The 17161-nt window shown below is 45.6% G+C and overlaps 2 pseudogenes; one reads left to right on the top strand and one right to left on the bottom strand.

Moving 5' to 3' along the window:
* Positions 1-7900: 7900 nt before the first annotated feature.
* On the bottom strand, positions 7901-9450 carry LOC103735312 (annotated as a pseudogene).
* Positions 9451-9597: 147 nt separating this feature from the next.
* Positions 9598-12241, top strand: LOC103735311 (annotated as a pseudogene).
* The last annotated feature ends 4920 nt before the right edge of the window (positions 12242-17161 follow it).

Below are 17161 nucleotides of genomic sequence, written 5' to 3'. Positions count from 1 at the left end.
AAATCTTTGGGGCTTTAAAAAAATCTTTTTGAGGTAGGGTCTCTCTGTAGCTTCAGCTGGTCTGGAACTCATATTTTATTATTTTTATTTTATGTGTATGAGTATATTGCCTGCATGTGTGTAAGTGCACCTGTGTCATGCAATGCCTGTGGAAGATAGAAGAGAGTGTCGGATCCTGTGGAACTGGAGCTATAGACGGTTGTTAGCTGACATGTGAGTGCTGGGAATCGAACCCGAGTCCTCTGCAAGAGTAGTCAGTGCTCTTAACTGCTGAGCGGTCTCTCCAGTTGCCCTCCCCCTTGGTTTTTTTGAGACATAGAGATGGAGGCCAGCCTGGTCTACATAGTGAGATCCAGGCCAGCTGGGGCTACAGGGGGACAAAACATCCCTGGGAGCTGTGCATGGTGATGCATGCACTCTAGATGCAGAGACAGGTGGATCTCTGTGAGTTCAAGGCTAGCCTGGACTACAGAGTGAGTTCTAGCCCAACCAGGGCTACACAATGAGACCCTGTCTCGGGGAAGAAGAAAAAAAAACAAAACGAAAAAGCAACCCTGGACTGGCAAGATGGCTCAGAGTAAAGGCAGTTACCACCAAGCCTGACAGTCTGAATTGGATTCCTGGGTGCCAGTTGATGGGAGAAAAGGACCAGCTCCCAGAAGTTGTCTTCTGATCTCTGCAGGCATGCACACACAGATGGTAAAATCAACTTAAAACATGAGCTTCCCTCACTGTTCCTGCATATTTTCACTGTAAATAATGCACTTAACACACCACGTCTGTGTTGGACCTCTGGGCAATAGCAGGTTATTAGTATTTATGCTTTTCATCTGGAGTTATGGGGAACGGAAGTGGAGAGCAGACCAGACAGGTCCTATCCCCGTCACAGCAGTAGGGAGCAGGAGGTCAAGACCCAGCTGCCAGCCACTAGTGCTGGACACACCATGTGAATGGGACAAACTTTTCCCAACAAAGGCTCAGGAACAGTAAAATGGCTCAGTATAAGAAAGGAGCATTCTGGGGCTGGAGAGATAGCACAGCAGTTAAGAACACTGACTGTTCTTGCAGAAGATCCAGGTTTGAATCCCAGCACCCACATGGCAGCAGCTAACAACTGTCCATAGCTCCAGTTCCAGGGGATCAGACAGCCTCTTCCGTCCTCCGTGGGCATTGCACGACACTGGTACACTTACCTGCACGCAGGCATGCACACGTACACATAAAAAATAAATAAATAGGGGCTGGAGAGATGGCTCAGCGATTAAGAGCACTGACTGCTCTTGCAGAGGACCTGGGTTCGATTCCCAGCATCCACATGGCGGCCATGAACCGTCCTTAACTCCAGTTTCAGGGTACTCAGAAGCCCTCTTCTGACCTCCGTGGCATTGCACGACATGGGTGCGCTCACATACACGCAGGCAATACACTTGTATACATAAAATAAAAATAAATAAAATATTTAAAAAAGACCAAAAAAAGAAAGAAAATTATATAAAATATTTTTTTTTTAAAAAAAAGAAAGGGGTATCGTTTCATCAGGATCAGTGACATGTGGCCAAACTATTTTTGGACAGACTGTGACAAAGAAGTCAGGAAGGACTTTGTGGTATAGTTGATGGGAGACTCTGGGCTTTGATGTTGATAAAAGAGCAGAGGATGTGGAGGCAAAAGATGTGCACCAGACCACAACCATCACAGACACAATCCACGCAACTGCCGATGTGATTGCCAGAATGCCGAGAGCAGGGAAGCAGGCATTGTGGAGCATGCCTCAAGCTCCACTGCGCCAGCCTGCCACGGGTGAAGGGTCCCATGCTGATACCCATAGAGGCCCCGCAAGTGTGGATCAAAATATCCCTGCGCAGAGATTAAGCAGACGCTGACAGCCAGAAAGCTCGGTGGACCCGACACAGGACGTGTGAGAAACCATGGTTCTCGAGGGGCGTCCTCGCCCCCAAAGACAGCCTGAAAAGAACAAGGACATGAGACCCAAGGTCAGCAGCCGCCTCAGGATTTGAACCAGCAACTTCAGCTTCTGATGAGATGCCCAGAGAACCGCAGACCACAGGATAGGAAAGAGGTACAAGCAGCTGATCCACCAGCCGGCTCTCAGTAGCAGCTGAGTTGAGCAGGGTTGGGCGGAGCGGATGTTGCCCACCGTCTCTACTGTCACCCTCACCAACAAGAAAGAGTAGGAAGTGTGAGCACAAGGGCGCCTGTCGGCCAGATAACTGGAGCTCCCTGCAGTAACTATGCAGTATGGGGTTTAATTATTTTTAACTTAAAGAAACCTTTTGATAATGACAAAATGCCTGTTGCTGTTTTAAATTATTTTTGTCTTTTTTTTTAGGAACTGAGGACCGAACCCAGGGCCTTGCGATTGCTAGGCAAGCGCTCTACCACTGAGCTAAATCCCCAACCCCTGAATTATTTTTAAAAATATTTTATTATTTTTATTATATGTGTATGTGTGTTTTGCCTGCATGTAGGGGAGTGCACTCATGTCGTGCAATGCCTGTGGAGGTCAGAAGAGGTGATCGGATCCCCTGGAACTGGAGTTATGGACAGTTGTTAGCTGCCATGTGGGTGCTGGGATTCGAACCCGGGTCTTCTGCAAGAACAGCCAGTGTTCTTAACCGCTGAGCCGTCTCCCCAGGTCGAACCTGAGTCCTCTGGAAGAGCAGCCAGTGCTCCTAACTTCAGAGCCATCTCTTCAGCACCTTTAAAAAACATTCTGTTTATAAATTTCCATTATTTTTAACTATGTGCGTGTGGGGGTAGTGTGTGCATGTGAGTGGAGGTCTCTGAGGAGACCAGAGGCATCAGATCCTCTGGAACTGAGTTGCAGGCAGTTGTGAGCTGCCCAGTGTGGGTGCTGGGAACCGAACTTGGATCCTGTGCAAGGGCAGTGCACGCTCTTAATCTCTGAGTCATCTCTCCAGCCCCCTGTTGTATTTTTTTCCCAGAAGCCTGGCTTTTCTTAACACACCTTTAAAGGTTTTAAAATTGTTTCATATCTGATCAAGTTGAGTTTTTTTTTTTTTTTTTTTTTTTTTTTTTTTTTTGGTCTTTTTGAGACAGGGTCTCCCTATAGCCCCAGCTGTGCTGGAACTCACTATGTAGACATGGCCTTGAACTCACAGAGATCTGCCTGCCTCTGCCTCCCGAGTGCTGGGATTAAAGGTGTGGGCCACCACACCCGGCTTGAGATTTTATTTTTTAAATTTAAAAATTGTGTGTGTGTGTGTGTGTGTTTGTGGTGTATACAGCACGTGTGGCAATCAGAGGACAACTTTGTGAAATCGGTTTTCTTTTCCACCTTTATATGGGTCCTGGGATCAAACTCAGGTGTCCAGGCTCATGTGGCAAGTGCTGTACCTTTGTGATATCTCCCAGGGCCTTTACTGTTTTTTGAGGTGGGGTCTTGACTGTGTAGCCTCTGACTTATCTCACACTTGCAACAATCCTCCTGAGCCTCCCAAATACTGAGATTACAGACATAGGCCATCACACTTGGCTCTAAAGTTAAAATTTTTAAGAACCCAAATTTGAATCTATAGTAAAAGTTTACAACTTGATTTTTTTAAAAAGTCAACAAACTGTAAGCATCTGTCACTAAAGGCATTAAATAAATTTTAAAAAACATCTTACCTGTTTTCAACTGGTGATGGTTATACACAGGTTCTGAGCTGTGCGTGAGGTGAGTGCCCTTATATTGTTCCGTGTGAACTGTCATCTCTGATGAGGGACACTTGCTTCTGTCATTTTGCTATCTGTTTCTACGTTATTGCCTTCTTTTGAGTTGAGATGAGTTTGATAGTGTAATATCTGATTTCTTCCTTCCTTCATCTCATGTGTACCCTGTGGCTGTTTCCTTTGTGACTACCATGGGAATTGCATTTAACAACCTAAAGTTGTGACACTCTAATTTGAGTTTTTACCAGTTCGTCTTAGTTTCTGTTTCTGTGACAAGAGTAACTTAAAGCAGAGAGGGTTCGTTTTACTCACAGCTCTGGGTTACAATCCATCATAGCAGAGAAGCCAAGGCATCAGGAGCCCGAAGCAGCTGCTCCTGTCACCTACATTTTCGAAGAGCAATGAGGGTGTGTGAGCTAGTGTAAGTTCGCTTTCTCCTCATACACAGCCCAGGTCCTGCCCGCAATGAACATAGGTCTTCCCACGTCAGTTAATGTATCTTGTCCCTCACAGGCATGCCCAGAGCCAACTTAATCTAGGCAATCCCTCATTGAGATCCCCTTCCTGGGGGATTTCAGATCCTGCCAAGCTGACATGTTTACCTTCAGCAGCACATACAAAAAGGTTTTGCTCATTTACAGCTGCGTCCTCCTTTTTTAGTTAGTGGTGTCACAAAATCATACCTTCATACACTGTGATGTCCCAAAGCACAATGTACTAATTACCTTAAATTCATTCTGTGGAGTTATAGATCTAAGTTACAGTAAAGCTGCTTTAAAAGAAAAAAAAAAGGGGGATGGGCAGTTCCTACAGCCATGGGATCAATCCCTCTGTAGACCACTGTCCGTCTTCATTTCAAAAGTCTGGACCATTCATGAACTCCCATGCCATCCTTGCACAGATGGTGTTATGGCTTGAATGTTAAACATCCCACAGGCTCGTTTGTGTGTCCAGGCCTTGGTCCTCAGCTTGCGGTGCTATTTTGGGGAGGTTTTGGAAACTTTAGAAGGTGGGTCTAGCTGAAGGGGGCAAGTCCCAGGCTATGTGGCTTTGAAGGTTCCACCTGGTCCCCAGGTCCTTTGCTTTCTCTCTGCTTTCTTTCTGCCAGGAGGTGAACAGCCTCCTCCTCCACAAGCTCCCACCATGATGTCCTGCCTCACACCAGGTCCAGAGCCAAGTGACTGTGGGCTGAGCCCTTTGGAACCATGAGCCAAAGTAAATCCTCTTTAAGTAGTTTCTGTTGGGTGTTTGGTCACAGCGATGAGTAAAGTAACTAATATGGCTGTTGTATAACATCTCATCGGGAGACATGAACGACAGGACACAACAGGCTGCAGAAACGATTCCACCTGAGACCAACTTGGGGGTCCAGGGAGTTTAATTGGTATGACTCACAGGAGCATGGGTGACTTGAAGGAAGCTGCATCACCCCCAAATGTACTCCAGCCTGGGTGATGACTCATGAAGGCTGTCTGTACCTCTGGAGTTCTCTGCCCAACTTATAGGTGATCCCACTGAAAAGTCTCCTCTCCCCCAGCAGTTGTTTCCTGCTCTTACAACCCTGGGGGTGGGGGGCTCCCAAATCTGTGGCTTTCTGTGTTTCCTGAATTTTACATGTTTTATGAACTCCCTGAATCTTGTAAATTCCCCGAGCTTCCAGAGTCCTGCATGCCTCCACCCTCCATGAGAGAATGTTTCAATTCAAGATGACAGCACAACAGGAAGGACAGTTCTAACAGCTGACTGGTTCCTTGCGCTTTGTGTGCTGTCCAAGTGCCCTCCTAGTGCTTGCTTCCAGAATAGCAATGTTTGAGAGGTTCAGTGGTAGAATTCTCGCCTGCCAGAATAGCAATGCTTGAGTGAATTAGTCTCTTAAATCATGCAAGAAATCAAAGCTTTCCATTGGTTTGCCACAACAAGGCTTTTAAGAAAGATTTATTTTTATTTTATGTATATGAGTGCTTTGCCTGCATATATGTAAGTGCACCATAAGCTCCTTTGGAACTGGAACTGGAGTTACAGACAGGTGTTAGCTACTATATGGGTGTTGAAAACTGAACCCATGTCCTCTGTAAGAGCAGCCAATGCTCTTAACAAGCCAACTTTCTAGCCCCTCTCCACGGCTTTTTTTGTTTGTTTGTTTGGTTTTTTTTTTGTTGTTTTTTTTTTTTGAAGCAGGGTCTCCCTGTAGTCCCAGCTGGCCTGGAACTCACTTTGTAGACTAGGCAGGACTTGAACTCCCAGAGATCCGTCTGCCTCTGCCTCCTGAGTGCTGGGAGCCACCATGTGTGGCTCTCCATGGCTTTTGAAGAATAGTTTTACTGGATATAAGACTCTCAGTTAACAGGTTTTTCTCTTTAATACTTTGGATACACCTATTTTTTGATACACACACACACAATGTTTATTTACTTATTTGTAGGAGCATGTGCATGCCACAATGCATGGGAGGTCAGAAGACAGCACATGGGAGATGGTCCTCACTTTCCAACATGTGGGACCCAGGGATTGAACTCAGGTCATCAGACTTGGCAGAGAGCATTTTTACCTGAGGTGGAGCCTACCTGTCCAGTACTTTGGATACATTATTAGCTTGCTGCCTTTAGGTCTCTGACTAAGAATTTGCTAGTAGTGTATCCAGGATCCCTTGTGTGTGGCTTCACATCTTTCTTTTGCTACATTTAGGATTCTCTTACTGTATTTACCTCTCAGAGGTTCCCTTACAACGTGTCTCGGGAGTGTCTCTGACTTCACTTTGCCGGCGTTCACTCATCCGCCTGGGTGTTTATGTTCCTGTCCTTCATACGACTTGGGATGTTTTTCAGTCGTTACTTCCTCAGTCCGTGGCTGTGGTGTGGACGTTACCCTGATGTGGAGTGACCACTGGCCAATCAGTGCAGCCAAGAAAGGCAAATTCATATCCAGAATGTGCTTGTGCGGCAAGGTCACGCAGCGCCCCTCCAAGATGCAAGGGCTCATGTGTGGCTGACTGGCCACTGCTGGCCATCCCTGGGCAGTGGGGCTGTCCTGGGGCTCAAGGATGACATCTACAGGCAGGAGGTGAGGCACTTGGTGGTGACAGTGGCCAGATTCAAGCTGGAGAGAGGGACAGCCATGTTGGGAAGCTAGTACAGCATTTTCATAACCTCCACCATTGGTTCACATGGCCTTATTGGAAAAGCATCAGGGTGGCGGAGTTGTGACCACCATCTGCATCTGAAGGACTGACCATTGTCCACAGCTCGAGGAGTGACCACAGCCCACAGCGCAGGCTTCTTGTTCCAGCAGCTCCTCCTGTGACATCTCTCCAAACGCACGCTTCGCAGTTCACAGAGGAACAAAGGCTGCCTTGCAGTCGATGTCACCTGCCTGTCTTTCCCAGACGTCCCCCTAGGTACTGCTCCAACCCACCAATCCTGTCCCTCGTGCCTTCTAGCCAAGCCACTCACTAGCCCTCACACCACACCAGTGCTGCTTTCTGTGTGTTTTTGAGGGCACAGTGCCACCGGCCTCAGCTAGTCTTGCTGACTGTTCATTAAACAGTGTTTCTCTTGTTCTTATGACTATGTGACTGGCTTGTCCTTTTACCGCAGCCCCTTTTCCCTCGCTGCCTATTGAGAGCTAACTCCTGCCTCAGCACAGCCTAGAATCCAAGCACTCAGGAAGCTGAGGCAGGAGGATCAGGAGTTCAAGGTCATCCTCAGCTACATAGCAAGTTTGAGTCCAGCCTAGGCTACATGAGATCCTGTCCCCAAAACCAAAAAAAAAAAAAAAAAAGTTTCTTTCTTTTTTTCTTTTAATGAAAAAGGCAAATTTTATTTTAGATGGGTTCATGATTGTATGTGCCATAGCAAAGGCTGGTTATAGAAAGTTTTCATTTCAAATGTTCACTGATGGATAAATTAGACATTATTTCAGAATGTTTAACTTCTGCTAAAATGTATTTAACCCAATAGTATACCACATTTTATGTTTATTTGTAGGCCCTATATTAGAAGCAGAGGTTAAATTTTCATTTTAAAAATATGAGCATAACCTTATAGCTACATAAAGTCATGGGCTATGAACTCACTGCTTTGAAAATATACACCCAGGTTGTTAAAGAGATTCCAAGTCTGTGCAAATGCACAGATTCTTCAGTCCTCACCTCCAGCTGGCTTGATGGTCATGCCTCATCCTCCAGCCAATTAAACATCAGCGTTCTTCAACTCTGGCTAAGAGCGATGTTTTCTCCTACCTTTGTGCACATAGGATTAGTCAAAAAGCTCTTGCCCAGCACTAACTTTCCTCTTGTTGACAAGGATCCTGTGCACCACGAGCACTTCATTCTTAGATGGCTTTTGGACCTTTGCTGCTTGCTTTTCCCCTTCAGCGTGTACCCCTAGGAGCCGTCTAAGCAGGAAATAGGAAATTGCCAATTCTGTGAATATCTCAGGCAAAGCTTCAACTGCAGTAAGCACTTGGCCCACCATTCTGTCAGCTCGACACAAAGTAAGGTCAATTCTTGTTCCAACTCCACTTAGACCACCTGGGGCAGCATATGGAAGATCATTGTGTTCTGTAAGAAGTGACACAGTTTTGGAAAAGATTGGTTTGCACATGAGTTTTCCTTCACTACCCTTGGAAACAGTACCAGGTCTCACTTCTACCTCTTGGCCCACCGTTAATACTCCTTTTAGAATACTGCCACCAGCCATACCTCTCTTAAGGTCATCAATTTCACAGCCAGGTTTGTTGACATCAAATGACCTAACAATAAGTCGAGGTTCCGAAGTAAAGTCCCTTTCGGACACCGGTATTTTTTCACTCTGTGCTCACAGGTGACTTCAATATTGTTCTTCAGCTGAGCAGAAATTAGAATAATCAGAGCTCCTTCTGCTACTCTTTCTTGTACAAGCACGAGAACCTGTTCATATTTGCTCTTTAGCCTGACTTTCTTCTACTACATCAATTTTATTCTGTAGAATCAAAATATGCTTGAGTTTTGTTGTTTCTATTGCAGCCAGATGTTCAGAAGTCTGAGGACACAGTTCATTACGTGCTATCAACAGAGCTGCATCCATCCTTGCTATACCATCCAGCACTGTAGCCATCAAAATATCATGGCCAGGACAGTCTGCAAAGGACACATGCCTGACTAATTTGAAGTTCCCTTTGGTCTTTGGAATGTCTGTAGGAAACTCATCAGATGTACCGTTTCCACGTGACCTGTAATGTTCTGATTGAGGACAATGCGGGTCATTGAGTTTATAAATCTTAGCATTAGCACATCCAAGCTTGAGGGTGATGTTTCTTTCTAGTTCATTTTTGAATCTGACAGTGTGAACTTCAGAAACGGCTTTTTACCACAGTGGGCTTCCCCTGAGCTACATGGCCAGTTATACCTATGTTAACTGTGGCTTGTCTGCTGATAACTTCATGGGTGTCAATTTGGTAACAACCGTCAGCCATGTTGCTCTGAGAGGAAGGAAGTTGCTTCTCTTTTCTTCTTTTTTAAAAAAGATATTATTTTTAATTATGTACGTATTTGTGCGTCCATGTGTGTGTATACGTATATGAGTGCAGTGCCCACAGGGGCCAGGAAAGGGTGTTGGATGCTGGGAGCTTGAGTTACAGGTGTTGTGAACTGCCTTACCTGGGTGCTGGGAACTGAACTCAGGTCCTCTGCAAGAGCAGTTATGGGCTGTACATGCTCTGAACTACTGAGCTCTCGCTCCAGTCCTCAAATGCTGTTTTCAGAAACATCTCTTGCATCAGCAGTTCAGCAGCCCAAGGCCCTCTGTGGACCACACTTTCCAGAAACTCAGACCAAGAATCAGGGGACTCTCTACTGTTGAATACTATGAAACTGTGGAAAAGAAGCTTTGATCAGATCCACACAGCATGCATTGATCTGAAAGCATGACAGGGCTCAAGTCTACAGGGGAGCTGTTACACAGACTGCAAGCAACATGTGGGGCTCGGGGAAAGGCTGCCCAGGCACAGGGCCACACTCACAGCTGGAACCCTAAGGGAACTCATGGAGATGTGACCAGCGTCTGCGGCTGCCTGTGAAGCATGGATTGGGGATGGCATTGGTAACATGATTATCCAGAGGAAGACTCGGGGGAAATGGGACCACTCACCACAGTGGACTGCCCAGCAGTGAGACAGGCTCCGAATCATCAATCTGGCCTCTGGGTTTTCATTTCTTTATCCTGCCCCCACCCAACACATGGTTCCTTCTTTATCGGTGTCGATGTAGCAGGCCAGCTTGGCCCTTCTCTGTTCTTGCCCCCGATCCTGTTTGTCTTCTCACCCCCTTTTGCTCTCCCAGAGAACATGTTCTGGCCTGGTCTGTGAGGTTTCTGTGGCTCAGCCTCCTGAGGATGAAACTATTCTTCATCCGATGGTATTTTTCTCTCTTGAGTCAGCCTTTATCTAAACCTCCCTCATTTCCTCTTTTGCCCACATGGTTCTCCCTTCTGTTTGGGCCCCTCCTCTGCTTTCTGTTCGTCCAGGACTAATCACTAGTCTTACTGATTTTTGCTTCCACTCACACCTACAGTAACCGTGCCGTCAGTGTCACTTTACTCCTTAAAATAATTGGCATTTAAGGGGTGAACTTTTTTGTTTTGTTGTTTTGTTTTGAGACAGGGTCTTCCCTTTAGCTCCAGCTGGCCTTGAATTCACTATGTAGACCAGGCTGGCCTCAGTCTCACAGAGATCTGCCTGCCTCTGCCTCCTGAGTGCTGGAGTTAAACACATGCACCGCCACACCAGCTGGATGATGGTTTTGTCGTTGACTAGTGCTCTAGTGGTAGGTCTACCCTCAGAGTGTGACTGTTGTTGCAGACAGCACCCTACCGTCCAGGGAGCACTAGTGCCCGGACACTGGTCTAACAAGGAAGACTCAAGTCCAGCCCTACTACAGTCTAGTCTCTCTAGAATATTACAAACACAGAAAGAAGAAAGGTGATTTAAATTTTTAAAAACAAAACCAACAATCTAACTTCAGATGCCCCAGTCTCAGTGCAAAATTAAAAGTAACATGAAGAACCAAGAAGACAGATCTCTTCCAGAACTCGCCAATCCCACTATAAAAATAGGAATGGAACATGTCATATCTTTGGGTTACCATGAAAAGACCAAATCTATAAATTATATGTGTAGAAGAAGAATTTTGTGCCAAAGGCATAGAAAATACTTTCAATACAATCGTAACATACTATATTATAATTAAAACATTAAATATACAGAACACAGATGGTGTACTGAAAGCTGAGAGAGAAACGCTAAATCACATGCAAAGGCAGGCCCATTGGGAGTAACTAATGACTTCTCAACAGAAGCATTAAAAGTCAGAAGAACTTAGAATGATGCATTTCAAGTTCTAAAAGACCATGGCTGCTATACCCAGCAAAATCATCTGCCAGTGAAGGAGAAAGAAAAACTTTCGGTGATCAAAGCAGACTTAAAAATGTATGACCATGGGAGCTGGAGAGATGGCTCAGTGGTTAAGAACACTGACTGTTCTTGCAGAAGACCCAGGTTCGAATCCCAGCACCCACATGGCAGCTAACAACTGTCCATAACTCCAGTTCCAGGGAATCCAACAGCCTCTTCTGTCCTTTGTGGGCATTGCATGACATGGGTGCACTTACCTACATGCAGGCATAAATACTCATACACATAAAATAAAAATAAGAAGTAAAATATTTTTAAAAAATGTATGACTATCAAGCCAGGTCTACAGAAGTTACTAGAAGGATTTCTTCAGACTGAAGAGAATAATATATTCAACAAACTACAGTGAAAAACTAGGTGATGTTAGAAGAGTAGTTAAAGCAAATGAGAATTAGAAAAGCACCAAACTCTATAAAAACAGCAACATGACAGGAATCAATTCACAATAATAATTCTGAGTATTAATGACTTCGATTCTTCAGGCACCCAGGCTGTGCTAACCAGCCCTGTACATGGCCGAGGGCTGGTGGTCTTGGTTAGGTGGCTCTGGATCAGGATTGTCATGGAATACCCTGTGTTAGTTCACATGCAGTCTCCAGGGACCTAAATGCTTATCCTCTAGAGCATGTGTATGTCATGGTGAACGCCAAATTTTGCCTTTCTGATGAAGGTAAGGAAGACAGTGATGATGGTATGAAATCTATCACTGAACTTAGATTTGTGCCTAGTGAGTGATAAGTCAGCACAGGAGGCAATGTTCTCTAGTGTGTGAGTGTCAGGCCTTGCACCCAGATCCCAAGAGTGAAGACTGATTATGATGGAGAAGACTATGATGTGGACGTGCTTGAACAAGGACAGGGCATCCCTATGTCTTACACCGATGAAGGACTCTCCCATTTAATAGCAGAGGGCGAGCCACGTTGGAGAGATTAGAAGGAACATTTTCTCAGTCTATGAGTAGCCTGTATCATGTGGCAGGAGTCTGGACAGAAGATTAATAAAAGATTATGAAGGTGGCATGCAGGTGGATACCACACCAATAGTTACTGGACAGTTTGAGGATGTTGTCGAGATGTTGATGAGTGAAAATAATTTATAACACCGTAATATTCTGTTCATAACTGTAGGAGAGAACTTGACGCCTCTTCTACTTTGGAGTGGGGTTCATGAAAAGCTTTTCCCACCTCCAAAACTCATTTAAACTAGTTTTTTTAAAAAAACATTTTTATTGAGCTTTTGTATATTTCATACAATTCAATCAAATCTAGGCCTCCCTCCCCCATCCATGCCCAACATACACTCCTGACAGGACCTCATGCATTCTGCTCTACACGTTAAGTCCCGTCCAGTCAAGCCTTTGTTCCCAGATGACCTTCAGTGCAAGTTCATCCACTGGAGTCTAGTCAGCCTATGTAGAGATCTTGAGGAAGGTCTACTCTGCCTCACCCAGCGGTAATCAGTCTCCAACAGTTCCCAGGCCAGGGCCAGCCTGCCATCCATTTCTCTTGCCCACTCTGGGCCCTTGTCTCATCGAGCTGGCATGGGTCTTATGCTCGATGCCCCCCACTGCCTCCTCAAGTTGACATGAGCAAGCTTCCAGTGGCCTGAAAGTCTCTGTTTCCCTGTGTTCATGGACCAACTCTGGTTCTTACTTTCTGCCCTGTCTTCCGCAATGGTCCCTGAGCCATGAGTGGGTGAGGTTTAATATAGGAGTCCTATTCAGGGACAGACACTCTACAGTCTCTTATGTTCTTGTGACCTTCTGTGTACATCACATGGTTGTATAAGGACCTCACTGGTGAGAGTTAAGCAATGCAGTAGTTTTCTCTCTACCCCCTGTTATGTTATGTTCCATGAGCCTTAGGTGTAGAGGTTCCACTGTAGATACGTCATCTAGGACTGGGCATCACTCAAACATATATTCTCTGTGTGTGATCACTGTGGAACCCTGTGGTAGCCTCCATCTATTGCAAACAGAAGCTGCTTTGATGATGGTGTACCGTACGCTTGTCTGTAAATACAAGGATCCATATTTAGCATATGGTAAGAAATTTCATTTGTCTGGAGATGTGACAGAGATGGAGTTTTCTCTAGGACCTATGACCTCTCCAGCCATGTGTATTAGGCTGTATTTACAGTATCACCCATGATTTCCCTCCTATTGAATAGGCTGTAAGTCCAGTTAGATAGCTGTTGATGATTCCCTAGATAACAGTGCCACTACTGCATCAATAGAGGTAGTTTGCTGTGCCAGTCATTATGGTTATTAGGCTTTAGGGCTGGGTTGGACCATGATTGGTTTTCTCCCTTAGCAGCTTGCATAGTACCCTCTAGAAGTATGAGAGTTAGTCTTCAGGGAGGAGGCTTCCAGGTCAGTTCCAGCTCCACCACTCCAAGTCCTGTGTCCAAGGTACGTCCTGTCTTCAGCAGCAGGGTCTTATCTTTGAGTTCTGGGAGATAATCTAGAGCTCTGGCAATAGCTTGTATTATTTTGGGAGTCTCTTGGACTACTCTGACTGACCATTCAAAGGGGGGAAGGCAAGATATACTAAGACAGCAAGTTGTTCACCTTTTATTCGCAAAGGTGAATTCACTGAAGAGGGGATTAGTGTTTATCAGTCACCCCCAAACTTTCCATGTCTAGGGTCTTCTGAGTAGGCCTCCAGTCCCTGCCTTTGCTGTTGGCACCTCCATTTCCTGCAAGTCTACTTTGTGAAAAGCATAGGCACTTTGGGTGTGGGTAGACTGTGCAGGAAAGAGAGAGGCCAAAGCTTAGATGCCTCTCTGGGGCCTAAAGGAATTCTAGTCCTTGACAGAAAAGGTCAAGGCCTTTGAAGGTTCAGCCCCTGTTATTACCCACAGAGGCAAAGGGCCTTTACTTGGTCCTCAAATTAATTTAGGCTGACAGCAGGTAGCTGCTGGGAAAATCTCAACCACATATCTTGCCATGACTCAGGTGCTTCTGTGTGTTAACCCCTCCACCTCATTTTACCAATCTACTCTGTTTTGGTCTCCTGGGTTAGATGCCTATGTGTCCACCCTCTTCAGTTAGCCTTTTGTTTTTGTTTTTTAAAAAATATCTTATTATTTTTACTTTATGTGTATGAGCGTACTGCCTGCTTGCATGTGGTGCACCCGTGTCGTGCAATGCCTCGGAGGTCAGAAGAGGGCTTTGGATTCCCCTGGAACTGCAGTTAAGGATGGTTTGTAGCCATCATGTGGGTGCTGGGAATCGAACCCGGGTCAGGTGCAAGAGCAGTCAGTGCTCTTAACCGCTGAGCCATCTCTCCAGCCCCTCAGCCTTTTGTAACAGAACCAAATAATCTGTAATGAAGTCGGCCAAGTATTCCAAATGATAAGTGTTTTGTCTTTGTAATAGTTTAATAAATAAACTCGTTTTCTATTTAAAAATAAACAAACTAGGCTTCATTTATTTGTTATCTCTTTTTTTGGTCTTTTTTGAGCAGGGTCTCCCTGTAGCCCCAGCTGGCCTGGAACTCACTATGTAGACCAGGCTGGCCTTGAACTCACAGAGATCCGCCTGCCTCTGCCTCCTGAGTGCTGGGATTAAAGGCGTGCGCCACCACGCCCAGTCTATTTGTTATCTTTAAGAAGCATGCTTCTCCATAAAAGATAGATACCACATTAGAGTGAAATGACAGAAGAAGGTGTTCCAAGCAAATAGGACTAGGAGATAAGCAGGTAACAGTAGGCACAAAATAGACCACAAACTAACACCAGTCAAGAGCGATAAAGAAGGTCACTTCATACTGATTAAGGGGGCAATTTACCAAGAGGGCATGACAGTTTTGCTTTAAATATTTTATTTTATTTTATGCATATGAGTATTTTGCCTGATGTATGTAAGTGCACCTGTGTCTTGCAATGCCTGTGGAGGCCTGAAGGGGCGTTGGATCCCCTGGATCTGCAGTTACAGATGGTTGTTAGCTGCCATGTGGGTGCTGGAAATTGAACCTGGGTCTGTTGCAAGAGCAGTCAGTGCTCTTAACTGGTGAGCTAGTTCTCCAGCCCCAGAACTAAAAATATTTTAAAGGCGTTTGGATGGAGGTCCCCGCATGGTTGGATAAAGCTGCTTCCAGAAGCCATGGGTCATTTAGTGAAACTTCCAGGACTGGGCTGCCACGGGCTGAGCTGCAGAGCAAGGAGACCCGAGGCTGGTAAAATACACATACAATGGCCACTACAGTTGGTGGCCCAACCAGAAGTAGATGGTAAGACCCCATTGCTGAGACACATGCTCTCTCAGGACATGAGGAAATCAAGCTGGAACTGGGCTGGAAGCTTCCTCCCCGCTGGCCAGCCCTCATAGTACTCGAAGGTGCTGTGCAGGCTGCTGGGCTCAGAGAGGCACCATCAACAGTCTTGCTCAGCTGTGGACCCTGGGTGCACAGCTGATCAAGTCACTGTTGAATGCTCATCCATAAATGGGGCATCTCTGCAAGGCTCAGGGGCGTCATGGAAGACAGGGCAGGAAGTGTGCAAGAGCCTGAGGGTGGGGTGGTGTTGTGAAGGCCGTGCTTCCCTTGGGCACTCTGCTGTGTGTTCCTTTGACTTCTCGTATGTTTTGTACATGTTTGTTCACGCATTTGTCTTTTTGCTGACTTCATTCTGGCTCGGACCTGCCCCATTTGTCGCCTCTCCCTACTGTCTGAGGTGTTTGTACTTCCTGTAGCACACATCTGCCCCTGCTGTTTACCTGTAAACTTTAGTTCTTCTTTTGAAGATCATACATCTCTTCTCTTTGTCTTCAGCTTTGGCAGTTACCCTCTCCATGCTTTAGCAAATGCGTATTTGTTTGCTTGTTTTTGTATTTGTTCTTCTTGGGGTCCAAAATGCATTTTAATGCTACGACTTGAAGTATTTTGTTAATTTTCAAAAGCTCTCTTCAGCTGGGTGTGGTGGCGCATGCCTTTAATCCCAGCACTTGGGAGGCAGAGGCAGGCAGATCTCTGTGAGTTCAAGGTCAGCCTGGTCCACATAGTGAGTTTCAGGACAGCTGGGGCTACAGGGACCCCTGTCTTAAAAAATAAAAAGCTCTCTTCAAATACTGATAATATATACAAAACTCCAATTGCATCTGTGGTAACCATTTTCTTTTGTCTTTTTTTCTGGATATTTTCATTTATATTATGTTCTAGGTTGCTAATTTGACTTTGGTCTTTTTGAGACAGGGTCTCCCTGTAGCCACAGCTGGCCTGGCTTTGCTATGGAGACCAGGCTGGCCTCAAACTCACAGAGATCTGCCTGCCTCTGACTCCCGAGTGCTGGGACTAAAGGTGTGCACCGCCATGCCTGGCTCAGTTTTTTTTTTTAACATATTTTATTTATTATTTTATGTGTATGAGTGTTTTGCATGCATGGAGGTGCACCTATGTCATATAATGCCCAAGGAGGTCAGAAGAGGGCGTTGGATCCCCTTGAACTGTAGTTCTGGGCAGTTGTTAGCTGCCATGCAGGTGCTGGGAACTGAACCCGGGCCCTCTGCAAGAGCAGTCAGTGCTCTTAACTGCTGAGCCTTCTCTCCGGCCCTGTTTCCAGTTCTTTGACAAAATGTTTCAATCTCACGCTCTAATTCCTTCAACATCTTAATCATCATGTCGAAGTCTGTCTCTGGGAACAGCTGTTTCTAATGCTTATCATTTTGTTTTTTGATCACATCCTCTTTCTTCAGCTACCTACTTTGGGGTCCTTTGCACTGCATATGAAACATAACTGAATTAGTTACCTTTCCCATTGCCTTAACCTGCCTCAAAACAAAAATTAAGAAAAGTTGGGGGTGTAGCTCAGTGGTAGGGTTCTTGCCTGCCAGGCCTGCAATTCAAAAATTGAATCAAAAGATTCATTTCTGGGGGCTGTGGAGATGACTCAGTGGGCAAAGTCCATGCTGTATGAGCTTGAGACCTGAGTCCAGTCCCCCAAACTCCAGCACAGGAATGGCAGAGACAGGAAGATCCCTGGGGCTCGATGGCCAGCCAGCCTCGCATAATCACTGAGCCCC

The sequence above is a fragment of the Nannospalax galili genome, unplaced genomic scaffold (genome assembly GCF_000622305.1).
Source record: "Nannospalax galili isolate Female #2095 unplaced genomic scaffold, S.galili_v1.0 scaffold717, whole genome shotgun sequence".
In the NCBI taxonomy this organism is placed as follows: domain Eukaryota; kingdom Metazoa; phylum Chordata; class Mammalia; order Rodentia; family Spalacidae; genus Nannospalax; species Nannospalax galili.
Note: the sequence above shows the minus strand (reverse complement) of the source record. Positions and strands in the feature narration are given on the sequence as shown.